The sequence below is a fragment of the Macrosteles quadrilineatus genome, unplaced genomic scaffold (genome assembly GCF_028750875.1).
Source record: "Macrosteles quadrilineatus isolate MER2022 unplaced genomic scaffold, UCM_ALF_1.0 Scaffold_4__1_contigs__length_99947679, whole genome shotgun sequence".
NCBI lineage: Eukaryota > Metazoa > Arthropoda > Insecta > Hemiptera > Cicadellidae > Macrosteles > Macrosteles quadrilineatus.
Window position 1 is genome coordinate 37,894,014 of NW_026542597.1, and position 16,298 is coordinate 37,910,311.

Genomic DNA, 16,298 nt, shown 5'->3' on the forward strand with positions numbered 1-16,298 from the left:
AGACGTTTACTTAGAACTAAATTGGAAGATTTTAGCACAATGGCAGACTATGTAAATGGAACTTTGTCCTTAGTTCAACAGTTAGCTGACATAAATCACATTGTTGGTGATGAAGAAGTTGCAATGCTACTTCTGGGTGGTTTACCTTCAGAATATGAACCGCTTATTATGGGTATTGAAGTTACTCAAACAACTGTCTCAAGTGAGTTTGTTAAGACTCGTCTCTTACAAGAGGATTTTAGGAGGTCTGAAAATACTTCAACTGGAAGTGAACCAGCTTTGGCAATTAAACATTCTTATGCCAAGAAAATTGAGAAGTTGAAAGATTCAAAAGGTAAGTTTAGACCGCAGAAGAAAATTATTTGTCATCTTTGTAATCAACCTGGACATATTAAGCCTAACTGTCCTAATCTTGGCAATAATTCTCAGCACAGATCTAAGGCAAATTATGTTGGGAAACACAAAGAAAATGACAATCTGTTGCTTACAACTGTTTTCCATACTGAAAATATAAAATCTTATGAATCCAAAGTTGATCATAATGATTGGGTAATTGATTCAGGTTGTACAACTCATATGAGTAATCAAATGGTGAAAAATGGTAAGTTTGAAAAGAAGGAAGTTTTGGTGGCCAATAATGCAAAACTTACAAGTAATTGTGTTGGTGATATTGAACTTTATATAGAAAATTCTAATAAAGTTACTGTTAAGGATGTTTTATACATACCAGAACTTACTACTAATTTGTTGTCTGTAAATAAAATTACAGAAAAAGGAAAAATAGTAGTTTTTGACAAAGATTCGTGCAGAATTTATTCAGAAAATGACTGTCGAATAGAGGGAAATAGTGACATTTCTGCTGTGAATGACGGTGGTGTATATAAACTAAATTTAATTGAGCCAACAGAGTTGAATGGTCACTCTAAATTCAAAGAATATAATTCATCAGCTGCTCTTACAGTTGCAACCAAAGGTACGTGGCACCGTAGATTAGGTCATCTAAGTCATAAAGGAATGGATTTACTAAGAAATGGTTTAGTTAATGGAGTAAATTATTCAAAATCAGAAAAGGAGAATACTTGTACTGCATGTATTGAAGGTAAGATAACAAGAAAATCTTTTCCTAAAGGTCAAAGTATCAGAGCTACTTCATTACTTGAGCTAATTCATTCAGACTTATGTGGACCTATGTCAGTTAAAAGTTGGGGTGGATCTCTTTATCTTTTAACATTCACCGATGATCTCTCAAGAAAAACTTTTGGTTATTTACTTAAACACAAAAATGAGGTTTTAAGTAAGTTCAAAGACTTCAAAATGGAAGTAGAAAATCAAACTGGCTTTAAAATTAAGCGCTTGAGAACTGATAATGGCAAGGGTGAGTATGTTAACAAACAATTTGCAGATTTTCTACGTTTAAATGGCATTATTCATGAGACCACTATACCCCACACTCCAGAGCAAAATGGTGTAAGTGAACGTGTTAACCGAACACTAGTTGAAAAGACAAGATGTTTACTTCAAGATTCAGGTTTAGGAAAACGATATTGGGGAGAAGCTATAAACACAGCTATCTATTTGAAGAATCGTAGTCCTACAGCAGCTTTAAAGAATGCAACACCAGAGGAAGTTTGGACTGGTTCAAAGGTTGATCTAAGTCACTTACGGGTTTTTGGCTGTAAAGCTTATGTTCATATTCCCAAATGTTACGGAAAGAAACTTGACACAAAAGCAAAGCCTTGTATTATGGTTGGGTATTGTGAACATTCCAAAGGCTACAGACTAATTGATCCTAAGAAACCTTATTCTATTATAAAAGCATGTGATGTACTTTTTGTAGAAGACCAATGTCATTCCTCTGATGTGAAAGATGACCTGAAAAATGAAAGTCAACAAGTTGAATACACTGTTATAAACAGTAGCACAACTGAACTTGTGGAAGAACCAAACAATGATATAACATGTGTTGACAACGAAGAAAATCTTGTTCATTCTAACAGTGAAAGTGAACAGGGAGTTTCAGTAAATGAAAATACTTATCTAGAACAGCAAGTTTTGGAAGAAGGAAATTCTTTGATTGGAGATAAAAGACCTGAACGTGATCGCAGAAAACCATTATGGATGAACGACTTTGTTTCATATCAAGCTGTTGATGTTTTCGCAGAACCACAAACTTTCAATAAGGCAATTGAAAACAATTTCAAAGAAGAATGGATGAATAACATGGACAAAGAGTATAATTCTCTAATTAAGAACAATGTTTGGGAGTTAGTTGATCGTCCGAAGAATGAAAATGTGGTTAAACGCAAGTGGGTTTATAAAACTAATAAAAATGTAGATGGTGATCGTGAGAAGTTCAAAGCACGTCTTGTTGCTAAAGGTCAAGAATATGGTTAAGAAGTGCATTTAAATTAAGTATTTGCCAACTGAAAATATGACGGCTGATATTTTAACCAAATCATTGTCACGTGAAAAATTTAATAACTTTGTGACAGACTTGGGACTTAAAGACTCAGATTAAATAAAAAAAAGATGTTTGATTAAGGGGGAATGTTGAGGATTTTATATAGTACTGCTTTGCTTAGTGCTATACAGTATAATCAAATATCTTTTTAATGTGTCTTTTAATATCAGCTGCTTGATTAGATTATTATGTTGTCCTAACATGTTCACAGTTTGAAGTGTTAATGTTTTAATATCTTTCCTTTTTACATCAATTATTAATAAAGTATTTTATGTATTTTATTCCCTCATTTCATCAAGAAGAAATAGAATTAATGTTTTTTAGCGAATTTCCCTATAGGGAAGTAGCTATTACCGTAGGTCTCATGGTAAGACCTAGGCTCGGGACCGATTTACTTTTTCATTTTGATGTCCCCAGAGGCCAAAAACACCATCCGTTCACATTTGTATATATGTATACATAACTTAAGTAATTTTTGTCTGATTTTGATAAAATTTGGTTTGAAGGTGTAAGGCGGGATAAACTTGAATGAGTTCGTGAACCAGCATGATCGGACCATGGGAACGGGGTTTAACGGGTGATTTTATGGTGCTAGTTTTTGGATATAATTTGACCAAACTTGGCAAATTAATAGATTTTATACAAAGCTATAATTATTTTACTTAAAAACACACTTTTTTAGTTTCCTTGTAGCAGCAAACCTAGGTACTCGTCAATCCTAATGTTATAAAAATAGATTTATTGAAAATCAATTCAGGCAACTGGAAATTCGCTTAGACGGCAGGTTTGCCGCGGCGGGGGTATTTTTATATTTATAATCGTGTTTATGGACAACCTAATGCGGCTATGAGTAAGGCTATTTGTAGAAATCACTAAAAACAAAGATCAGATTTTGAAAAATGATAAGATATTTACAAGAAAAATGTTGATTATATCGGTTTGTTATGTATGTACATCTTGAGTATTTCCACAATTTTTGAGTCTAATCTTTTAAGTCATCAGAAACTATAACTGTTATTCGTTTAAAATAAGGCCTGTTATACTTCGCAACAGGTACACTAGTATACAGTTAAAGTAAAAATTGTTAACATTTGTATTGTATGTAGCCAATTTAATGGAATAAATTATTCATTCACTATTTTGGTGGTTCAAAAAAATTAAATATTTTATCAAAATACACCAATTTATGTTTAAAGCGTCAAAACTGCTCCACAAGAAACAGTAGGCTATGTTGTATCACAGATTAAACAGTAGATGTGGTTTTATGTTTTCAAATTTGAGTCACCCCCTCCAACTAGCCAACTAGCCAGGACTCTAGTTGGCCAAACGTCTTCGTTTTCTCCCAAATTCCGCCAGACGAATATCACATCGCTATAGAAAGTGTTGGTTTCACTTTCCCTCAAAACGAAACAGAAAGCGTTTCAGGTCCGCACAAACCAGCTGTGCTAAATGTCTGGGGAACCACGCCGATCGTCTGCTTTTACCGATTTATGAAGCATTCAATTCGCAAAATCGGCCAAATATATACTGTGTAAGGATGTATAAAGTATTTTGTACAGGCAAAATGTATGTTTTCATTCTGATTACCAAAGGTTGTGGTCCATTCGTGGGAAAGTTTTTTTTTTTTAGTCTGACGAATGTATTTCTTGTATATATTTTGCTGTTGAATAAAGTGAAAGTGATTTGATATGAATGAATCTGAAAATAGGTAAAGAATTATTCCTTCCAAATTCTTCAGTCTGTTTAGTCTTTAGAAAATTAATAAGGGATTATTTGATTAATCATTCATGTTGTTTCCCACTGTTCTCGATTATACAGGTAATTTTTAAAATTAATTTGAACTTGTAACTGTATTCCCATTCCTATACCTAATAAATAAAATATGCTGGTCCTGTCAATAGATCTCATTTAGTAGCCTAGCATAAGTAAGATACAACGCATTATAATTTAGTTATTTTAAATAATATAAGAAATCTATATAACCGTTGTAGCTTCTGTTTTCGAGCTGGTCGATTGAATTGTTTCTGACGTGTTTATTGGTAAATTACATTGCAACTGCTTTACTCTTCAGCTAAATGACAAGCAGTGGTTTACAAATAGATAGTTAGTAAATGTTGAAAGGTTATTACAGTATAACAACAGTATAACAGTAAACAATACATCCACCTCTACAGAAGAGAAGCACATCCCAGTATCGCCTTCAACTGATGTATAGAAGTGATTAATAATAAGTCATTTATTGGGCCAAACTAACAATAATAAGTCATTTATTGGGCCAAACTAACAATAACTTGCATTAGCCAAGTCAGTACAATCTTTAAGATATCATGTTTAATCAAATCAAATATCAAATTATAGATTTGCTTCCTTTTAGATAAATTGCAGATACAATTTTAAGGTTAATTTTCATCCGGTTTATTTAGAAGTAGTAAAGCTTTTTACTATTCGTTTGTGAATTTGCAAATTTAAAAACTATTCCAACCAAATAAAAGTTTTAATGTTTTTAAAATTATTTATTGACTTATTACAACCAATAACCCGATTTTTGGTTTTTTATCGTGGTAAAGCACACAACGTAAAATCTGGCATAAAGTTAGAAATTAAATTATAGTAGGCCTATGTGTATTGTACAGTATATGTTTAGATTTTTATAAACAGGTTAAGTGTAAGAGAGGGCAATGTGGCCCTTATTTTCCATGATAAAATAAATCATTTTTTATTTTATTTAATTTTCGTTTAATTTTATTTCAAAATTAGTCGACATTAGTGCACTCAAAAGTCACCAACACAAAACATAAAAATAGGCTTCATATTTTACAAGATCAGAATTGTTGCACTTATTTGAAATCAATGGCAGACGCATATTTTTAGGAGCAATAGATTTTTCCCAAACCAAAACAGATCACTACTTCGTTGAACAAATCAGAAAGGGCGCAAAAACAATGATTCACGATATCCGTCTTTGTCCTCTATCTCCACAAAACTATTTCCAGAGCGAGAAGACCCTGAACTGACAGCTATGACTGCCGTATATCTGCAAGAGAGACGATCAGCCAAAATATACGTGTCATCTGCTCAAACAGCTGCATATTGGTTTTACAAATTGAACGGCCTTGGTTTAAAATTGAATAATTGGCACGGCTTGGCGGTGCCTTCGACCCAACGCGGCAATTCAGAGGCAGACTTGTCGTGCGGCTATTGCATACTGGTAAGGCGTTTTAGTAGAGTTGTATTTCGTAATGTTTGATTATTTATTTTCTTACTAAAGATAAAATGTTTTTCACCACACTATGATGTTTTTGGGTGTATTACATACGTTAATTGGTGGCTAAAAGTTACGTTTTGCTGGCCATGCCAGCTGTCATCGTAATTTGGGGACCGAGCAGGTTTTTACAGGCCGGGGCCGCAAAATCAGCTGTCCGCTTACTTACTTAAAACATGAATGCATTTTAAATACACAATCAAAATCCATAGCATTGCAATAGAATTGTGTTATTGTCACCGTTGCCTAGCAACTATTTATTTTATTTTTGCTGATTCCTCAAAATATTTCTTCACATAACCTTAAAGTTGTAGTTGTGTTGACTATCAGTGTGCATTATTATAGTGGTGAATAGTGGTAATAGGGTATAGTGTGGTGAAAAATAGCGTTCATACCATGGACCGAAATGGTTTTGCAGCTCTCGATCGATTTAAGTTCTCGACTTCGTCTCGAACTTAAAAACTATCTCGAGCCGGCAAAACCTCATTTTCGGCCCTAGGTACGAAATATACTATTAGATACATTAGTGTTGCAGGCCTTGGTCATTGTTATTTCTAAAAAGGTTTAGTTGGAGTCAATGACGTCAGCTGTACATTTTTTCGTCATTAAAACTCGTCCGCTGATTTTGCCAGACATCATCTTGACATCATCGTGTCGTAATTGACATTATTCGTGTTAATGATCAACTTGTATCAAATTGTAAATTTACTTTAGACGAATTTTAACTAAACCCATAGACTATGTTTAATCTATGGCAGTATTTTGATTATAAATTTATAACTGTATTAGCGAAATAAATGCTGCAACTAGCGGCGACATTTGTTCGTAAAAATTTCAAAAATGAAAAAAAAACTATTTTAGGAGTTTATTAAGGTAACCATAAACGAAACGTGTTCAATTTATGTTTCGATGAGTTAGTAAACTCAGAGAATGGTCCAGTATGACAAAAGATAAACACGGCCATAATCAACCAAAGCTGAAAGCAGGGCACGTGTTAAATATATCTCACAGTAAACAGCAATTTGTTTTGGTTGGTTCTAGTTGGTTGCGCGAAGTGAATATACATAAATAAATCTATATATATAAAATCCAATGTATGCTTGTTTGTATGTCATTGTTGTATGTATGTTTTTATGTATATATGTTTGTTTGTCCTTTATGGACTCCGAAACCGCTCGACAGATTGTAATGAAACTTTCAGGCATTATTAAGCATTATTCAAGGATGGTTTGTGTGAAGTTTGGTGCAGATCCGTCAAAAGGGCTCCGCCCCAGTGGCTCTGGAGTTTCCCATGTTAACCTTATGAGTACACATATTTCAATGGAATTAAAGAACCTTAACAGCTGGTTCAACTAAGCAATTTGATTCTGTGATGTTCAATAGCATTAAAAAAATAATAAGTTTACCAACAGGGTGCAGCACGATTATTTTTTTTTAACAGCTAATTTGCAACCAAAAAGGTAAGTGATTGTAGCGAACTAACTTCAACCTGGAGGCGAGTTAGCGTAGCGAACGAGCTATCCTGAAGGCACGTGAGCGCTGCGAACAAGCTCCAACCATCGATATATAACTACTACGCTCCAACCTAAAGGTGAGTGAGCGTAGCGAACGAACTTCAACCAGGATCTTGAAAATGAACAAGCATTTGACATAAAACCACAATAAGGACAGGACGACGTCTGTCGGGCCAGCTAGTTACAAGATATAAAAATAGATAACACCACAAGTATGTTGAGTCGTGCTTTGCAACGGGGTAATACACGCAACATGGATAATAGTACTGTACAAAGAACAGCTGATGATGAAAACGACCAGGAATAGCCATAACTTAGCATATAGACCTGCACGTTTTATACAATTTCAGACTGCTACATTTACGGTTAATGTAATTCCTCAGATTACGTCACTACAGTACTGTAATGTAAAAAGTAAATTTCAACCACTGAGGTACATCATTTACTTTTATCTGTACTGCCAGTTTGATTGTAAATTCTGAGCTCTGTTTTGATGTATTTCATGTTGGTAACCTTTGAGTGCGCTGATGTCGACTACGCTTTACTTTGCAATAACAGAGGTCAAGCAACAGGTTGACAAATAGATTATTTTGGATCAAGCAGGTTTTAAGTTCGTGAGATAAAAATGAAGAATAAGTAAACAACAAAACGGCCTCCGTATAGACCAGATATGAAAACAAATTGTATAACTGTTCTCAGCCTGTGAACATATTAAAATGCTTCATTGAACGGGTAAACATTAAAGAGATGACAAACCGCTTAAGAACATTTTTATCTATACTACAACCTGGTTTATAAACCAGTACGCGTTTCAGCCCCAAGCCCGCAGACAAGAGAATCATGAGACAAATAGTATATTTCGTACAGAGGGCTGAAAATGAGTTTTTGCCGGCTCTTAAAACGATCCACACTATACCCTAATTCTAATGCACACTAGTAAACACAACTACAACTTTGAGGTTATGTGAACAAATAATTTTTGAGGAATCAGCAAAAATAATAATAAACAGTTGCTAGACAGCGGTGACAATAAAACAATTCTATTGCAACGCTATGGATCTGATTGTGTATATATGCGAAAGTAAGCGGGCTACTGATTTTCGGCCCTAGATTTGTAAACCTGCTCGGTCCCCAAATGACGATGACAGCTGGCATGGTCAGCAATACGTAGCTTTCGGCCTCCAATAAACGTTTTGTAAACCGGCTGAAAACGAAATAGTATATTTCGTACCTAGGGCCGAAAATGAGGTTTTGCCGGCTCGAGATAGTTTTTAAGTTCGAGACGAAGTCGAGAACTTAAATCGATCGAGAGCTGCAAAACCATTTCGGTCCGTGGTACGAACGCTATTTTTCACCACACTATACCCTATTACGACTATTCACCACAATAATAATGCACACTGATCGTCAACACAACTACAACTTTAAGGTTATGTGAAGAAATAATTTGAGGAATTTGCAAAAATAAAAATAAATAGTTGCTAGGCAACGGTGATAATAACACAATTCTATATTGCAATGCTATGGATTTTGATTGTGTATTTAAAACGCATTCATGTTTTAAGTAAGTAAGCGGACAGCTGATTTTGCGGCCCCGGCCTGTAAAAACCTGCTCGGTCCCCAAATTGGCGACAGCTGGCATGGCCAGCAAAACGTAACTTTCAGCCACCAATTAACGTATGTAATACAGCCAAAAACATCATAGTGTGGTGAAAAGTAAGATTACTTTTCTTGTCTGTGCCCAATCGCCCATTTCGTAGCGAATTATCAGTGTTCCCAAACACATTTCAATATGCAGTAGGCGACGTGTACAAATCTTACAAACACAAAGACAATTAAATATTTTTGGTGGAAACTTAACAGATGATACTCAACGTGTCATTAGATGACCGACGAGGTAAGTCATTGATGGTGATAACTAAATGGGAAAATCTCGGAAGATCGAATACGGAAGTGTGATACTGTGGTGTATGATGAATTCCATTGTAGGAGGTCGTCGCCCCGCTACTGACCGCTCCGTGTTTAGTTGCCACTGCCACTGCTGTAAACATACTGTGGTGAAGTGATTGTTGCATGAACACATACGGACATTTTGCCTCTGTACGTTGGTGTTAGCATTTAGCAGCCAGTGTGGGTCAGTGCAGCGAGATAGTCTGCCAAATAGCTGGGAAGACACATTGTTGGCTAGATGCTGGTTTGATTCTACATCTGCACGCGCTGTCACTGCACACTGCATCTTCTACTGCAATTTACAGTAGTGTCAACTGACATCTTAGTTAATAAAATATAATATGCTTTAGTCTAAAATTGAGTTTTATAACGTTTATTTAGGTACTGTAGGTTGAACGATATGCTGTTCTGGGACAGACACACTGCACAGTGTAAAATTTACAGTACGTGGTTTTAATTTTTTTCAGTTAAGAAACTCGTTAATTTTTACTTTTTTACATCCTAAACTCTTTATAACGGTTTTAAATATGTATATAAAAATGTTTAGGAGACAACATTTCAGGAGGGCGTGGTGCTGTTTGTGAAGTAAGCCTACTTTAAAATTGATGGTTATTATACGATTACATTCAATAATTTAGCACACAAAAATGTATCTATTTGTATAATCAAGGCAAGCCGTTTCTTTCCTAAGATTTGCATAGTATCGTTGCAATTGATCTGTCTCGTGTATATGGCGAACCTTTCAATGGCAATCCTCCAAAAACTTATTGCTTATATCCTTGGATATTTTAAACGTTTTGGAGTACAGTGATGGTATTTTCTAAATTTTGGAATAGGCCTACAGTGATGATATTTCCGAAATAAGTACGCCTACTTATCAAACGTAAACACGCAATATTTTTAACAATTATTTCTCAATGCAACACATGTACGTTGAGAACTAATTTATTTTTAGAATTAATTAACTTTACGCGTTCACTGTAGTCAGTTTATTTCTTAGCGCCCTCTTCCACAGCGGTTCAAGTTCAAATGTAGCCTACAGACGGGGACGGGCAGTGCACGGACCAGCAACGCTACAAGACAGTGATAACAAGGGGGACGTGTTATCGGTCAGTGACCTTCGGGTTTACAAGTTTACAACTGGTTATTAGCTGTAAATAGTTCCAATTATTGTTTTATCGCAGGGCGGCCCGCGCCAAATAAGCATCCCACCCAGTTGGCCGTGCCATGTGGCGGCAACTTACACACAAATGATTTTATTTTGTTCCTCTGGTCGAAATCATAAACAGAGAATTCAAGCGTGGCTGTAGCTAAAAAACGAGTACAGAGAAACCAATATTGTTTCAGAAATATCTCACTACGTGTTCATCTAAATACAAAATGTTATCCTATCGGAAACTGGAAGCAGTGGTGTAACTACAGGGGGGATGAGGGGTATATAACCCACCTCCAGAACCCTAAAATGAAAATAAATATTTGAATCACAGCAATCCAACTTCTTTAAAATACAGTTGCGTAAAGTTTATTACCGAAACTGATGATTTAGTTTTGATTTGGCTTTATTAAACTTAATTCGTTAATTATTAGTCGATTTGTATAGTACAATAATTTTCAAAGGTTTATTTAAGTTAATGAATACACTTAGGTAGCGGGAGTAAATTTAGAGAGTCGGCAGTCTAAGTGGTAGTGGTAACACTGTACCATTTCACCCCTCTAGCAAACAAATAAACATAAACCATCCATAGACTCTTATTCATTGTTGCAACATCCATTGACACTTGGGCGATGCAACCACCAATAAAAGATTACTAAACACGTAACCATGTGTTTCAGTGTCATGGGCGTGTTATCAGCTGTTTTACTGCGTTATCAGTGCGTTATCTGTTATCAGTGCGGCCAGTCACCCCGGCAGGGTCAACAATCGACCCCCTCCCCCGCCCCCCACCAATCTCAACAAATCACTACTCTCCACTCAATCATTCATGGATACCTCACTAGAACTGATGTTACGTCTAATGTAACTTAATTACGGATTAAAACAGTTCCATCACTAAACGGTACCTATTTCACTTGCATCTTAGTTAATGTGATACAGTAGATGGATTAAAAATAATTGGAGCAAGCATTCAGATTTGTTGAAAGTTTTAACTTTTTGTGTTCAGATTATTTGAGTTTAGTAATTTATTTTCTCGTTCATCGTCAATGTATGAAACATGAATGTACGTCTAAACTCCAGGTGTTTAGTTTCCCCGTCTAACTAAAAATATAAGTTTCTCAGACGATAAGAATTTTCTCTCTATAAGATAATTAACTCCACTTAAAGCCTACAACTTGTTTCTAATTATTGGGACGAAAAAACTTTTTTTTTTTTTCAAACATCTCCGACTCAATTAATACAAAACTATGTAGCCTAATCTCTGTAGAAAAATTGGACTGTTATAAGAACTATCAAGGCTCATTTCTACTCGAGACGAATACGAGCGTTTTATATTTTGTTCAGAAATTCTACAAGATCTGTGTCAAAAGACATTCCGTTGTCCAATAGAATAAGATATACGATTGGTCGATTAATATACAACAATTAAACAGGTTTAAAAAAGTAAACACAAATTACCGATTCAACATCAAGCGGTTATCAGGTAAATTACTGAGACCTCTGAACGCCTTGCAAATATCTTTTTGAAACGGCTTCCTGACCAATTTGTCTTCGTAAACGGCCTACAGTGATTCAACAGCACCATTTCATATTGTACTAAAGTCAAGCAACATTTCATATTTTTATTTTTGTCTATACCCTATATCACAAGTTATAACAACTAACTACAACTGTTTATATACTTTTTTAAATCGCACTTGCAAAAATTCTAATTTGATGTTGCTTGTTGATAAAGTTGGTTATATTTAAGTTATACTTAAATTATTTTTAAATACAATACATTCATCCCTTCTTTTTACAAGAAAAACTAAAATGTCATTTATAAGATCACAACTTGTACAAGATCATTAAAATTTATCGCATACAACTACAAAGGAAATTGAATGTGTATCTTTTACCGATTCAACTTCACTTTCGAGTTAAAAGAAGCGAGTAATCGTTCTAAAACCGCCACTGAGTGCAATGGTCTCTACCGTTGACCTCAGCTAGCTAGTCAGCTGGCCTAAAATGGGCCTAGTGGAAAGAAAACATTACGCTGTAGTCAAAGGTTGTACAAACAGTTTAACCTAAAATAATAACATCCATGAGGTAAAAACCAAAACAATACGCACATCTACAACTAACATATAATTATTGTGTACGGTAGTGTCATAAACACAAGTTTGAAAAAGGTTACAGTAACAAACATTATCTTTCACGAAATCAACAAGTTTTACCCTAAAAACTGTTGAAATGACTTACGTGTCGTCAGGTATCCAAAATGTACCAGTATTTCACTACACTATTCACTTCACTCACTCGCGGTCCGCGGTACACTACACAGTTGACGGTTCGCGGGTTCGATGACCCCAGTTGGCCACTGTCGGCTCGTCGAGCATTTGACTCGCGCATGCCCGACCGCGGCAACGCCGATCAGCTGATCCATTATTGTATCGCATTAGTCACCTGTTCGATTGTTGTTTCGTGTCATGGTTAATTTGTCATATGTCATGTCTTGGGGGAATATGGAAAATGGATAGTTTTTTTAGTGGATAGTAGTATCGGTATTTAAAAAACGTTTGTTTATCTTTCTGTTAGCTGATCTGTGTCGTAGGCTTTTTTAATATTGTAGTTGTTTCGTGTTGTAATATACCGAAATATTTTTATTTTGTGCCGGTGTTTTAATAAAGATTTTGGAAAATTAATTGTTGGATGTGGATGAAAATATCAGAAAAAGTACTATGTAAATATTCTTGACCTTAGAAGAACCTCAAGCTTATATAAATTTCGTGATCAATTAAGTTATTAAATTGATTTTTATTAAGTTTACTATAAGAGATGGAGTGTGTACGTCTTACATCAAGTTCTGTATACAGGGTGGCTGAAAAGTAACTTGCACCCCCCGACCCCCCCCCCCTTAACTTTTCAACCATTTGAGATATTTGAAATCTGTTTGTAGCAACCTTCTTAGCTATAAGGGTCTACAATAATTATGGCCAACTTTGAGGGTGGCTGAAAATTAACTTGCACCCCTTTTACATTTTTAACTAGCCTATTTGAGACATTTGAAATCGGTTTGCGGCAACTTGTTTGCATATGAAGGGCTACAATAATTATGGTCAGTTTTGAAAATGTTGCCTTTAGGGGTAGTGGGGGTAGGGGGTAGCTCAAAAATTTTAAATAGCAAGTATAGTCGAGTTTGGTGTCATTTTACAGGTCTTAACAAAACATAACAATTAACATACAGAAAATAGAAATCAGACCAATAATAACAATATGGCAGCTAAAAATGATTAAGACAATGGTTATTAAAAGTAATTTTGAACTGTCATTTTGTTATTAATGGTCCGATTTCTTGATATTAATTGTTATGTTTCGTCAATACCTGTAAAATGATACTAAACTCGACTATCATTGTCATTTGAAAATTTTGAGCTACCCCCACCACCGCTACCCTAAGGGCAACATTTTCAAAACTGACCATAATTATTGTAGCCATTCATATCGAAACAAGTTGCTGCAAACCGATTTCGAATATCTCAAATAGGTAGTTAAAAAGTTAAAGGGGGTGCAAGTTAATTTTCAGCCACCCTCATGGTTATTTGGATTTGAAACGTTTTAGGGCGCCATTTTGTTATTAATGGGCCGATTTTGTTTTTTTTATGTCAATTTTTATGTTTTGTCAAGACCTGTAAAATGATACCAAACTCGACTATACTTGTCATTTGAAAAGTTTGAGCTAACCCCTACCCCCACGGGCAAAATTTTCAAAATTGACCATAATTATTGTAGCCCCTTATAGCTAAGAAGGTTGCCACGAACAGATTTCAAATATCTCAAATGGTTGAAAAGTTAAGGGGGGGGGGGGTGCAAGTTACTTTTCAGCCACCCTGTATATATTCATACATAAGTATATTTTAGGTTAACTTTCCTACACGATTTCACTATCGTTTTAACTCGAATCAAGATAAACCCCAATGTACTTTGGTACATCCTTTCTATTACACAATCAAAGCTTTTGGAGTCCACTAAATGTACAAAAATGGGATGCAATGTCAAATTAAAATTACTACTACTGTACACAGTTTCTTCAGCAACCTTGTTATCAACTTGTCCAAAGTCTTTGGCATGATATCATTTGATCTACACAGTGGCTGTTATCAGTTTATCAGAGGTAATCTGTTATCAGTGGATGGGTCAGTGACCTCTCCTAGGTCAACAATCGGCCTTTTCTATCTCTCTCTCGCCTTCTATGGGATATTAGCAAGTTCTGGCCCTCCCAATACTTCTTGTAGCTAACTTCTGTCTTTTATCTCTTGTATGCCATCAATGCTACTTTATCCTTCTCTTGTAGCGAAGTTCACTTGAAGACTACTAAGACTAAGAGTGTTCATATAGAAGTGCCCAGACATTTCTGTGTAGAGCTAAATTTGAATTGTGCCCCCACTAGAGCAATTAAGTACGCTGATTAAGCCTACTGATTTTTGTCAAGGTAAAAAATTTAAAAAACCTATTTTTACCCCATTAAATCTGGTTCCCATAGTCCGATCATGATGGTTCAAACTTGTTCGACTAAATCTAGGTTTACTTGCTTGTTCCAAAATTTCATGTAAAGTGGACGATTTTTACTCGAGTTATCATGCTAACCAACATTCATCTATAAATAGTACCTGGAGCTTTACTCGGATTGAACTAAACATTAAATTTATTAGATAAAGTTATTTAGCTGAATTAAAGATATTTATTATGTACGGGTATCAATGTGGACACAGATGGAATTGTCTGAAACTGATCAATCATCCAAGAGGTAATCTATGCTTAAAAGGGTGAGAAATAAATACAGAAATAAGATGGTTTGACAAGTGAGAATAAAGCAAGAAGAGAACTTTCTTCGAAAATGGAATTAATATAATGAAGAAAAATAGATGGCAAAGGAGATAGGTAACCGGCGAAGATGGATGTTGAGGGAAGAGTGAAATAACAGAAGGTGGAGGAATAGGAAATGAGGGTTGACAGAACCGGTACAGTGGTAAGGAGAAGATGGAGAGACCTGGTGTACTCCTAGATACGGGAATAATTTAAACAGAAGACAATATTGAATGTTTTTAAGTTATGGTAAGAGGAGGCAATTTCCACTCTTTTACAAAGTAAATATGTGCATAGTTTATTAGTGTCCCTTCATTCCAACAATTTTATGTATGCACATTAAGAGTAGGTTCTTCCCCAGTGAGCTATGTTAACACTTTTTTTCATTATGTAAAACTATTGCTCGTAAAAGTCGCTCCAAAGAGTCAAATCTCTTGATATGTTGCAAATGTGCTCTAAAAAAATATTGTATGTATTTAGTTGATAAGAGCTGCAGAACAGAGATATTTTTCCTTGCAAACTTTACTTTCCTTTTTTGGTTTCCTAGGTTGCTGGCTCTACAGTTTAACATGTTCGCTGCGAGAATCCATTGAAAAAACGGTTGGAAATGTGACGCAGCCTCGGCGCGCCAGTGAATCAGCTAACACAATAGGCATTAAAATATTTTGGTCTTGACAGTGGCGGTAATGGTGCTGTGTTAACCCAAGAGTGGACGTAGTTCACTGAAAAACTCTCAGAAAGCAGCGCACTGCCTTGATCCGTTGCCGGTGCCTTTGTAATGTGGCTCGAAGAGCGTTGAATTTACAGGAAATTTTACTACCAACCTTAACCCAACCTACACCAAATTTAAGTATAGGACCAGCACAACATACTGACGTAGTTTAGTTGATCCCCGTCACTAGTACAGATGGCATCAGCTTTAACAAAAAATCAGTTATGCTTCCATAAATGCTCTAATTACTGCACACACAAAAATAGAAACACTAAGCACTGGATTCTTGTCCAAGCACATAACAATAACCGCCCAATGAAGGGCAAAATACTATAATTGGCAACAATACAATTTATTCAGGTGAATATCCATATATGTTACCATTTCCTCAAAATAAA

At 35.4% G+C, this 16,298-nt stretch overlaps 1 protein-coding gene across 1 annotated transcript in view; it reads right to left on the reverse strand.

Annotated features, from left to right (window-relative positions):
* LOC128993476 (ecdysone-induced protein 74EF) overlaps window positions 1-12,651 on the reverse strand; it is a 372,841-nt gene extending 360,190 nt beyond the window's left edge. Inside the window, exon 1 of the mRNA XM_054417391.1 lies at window positions 12,585-12,651. The gene's annotated coding sequence lies outside the window, so the exon portion shown is untranslated. The remainder of the gene's footprint in view (window positions 1-12,584) is intronic.
* Between the last annotated feature and the right edge of the window lie 3,647 nt (window positions 12,652-16,298).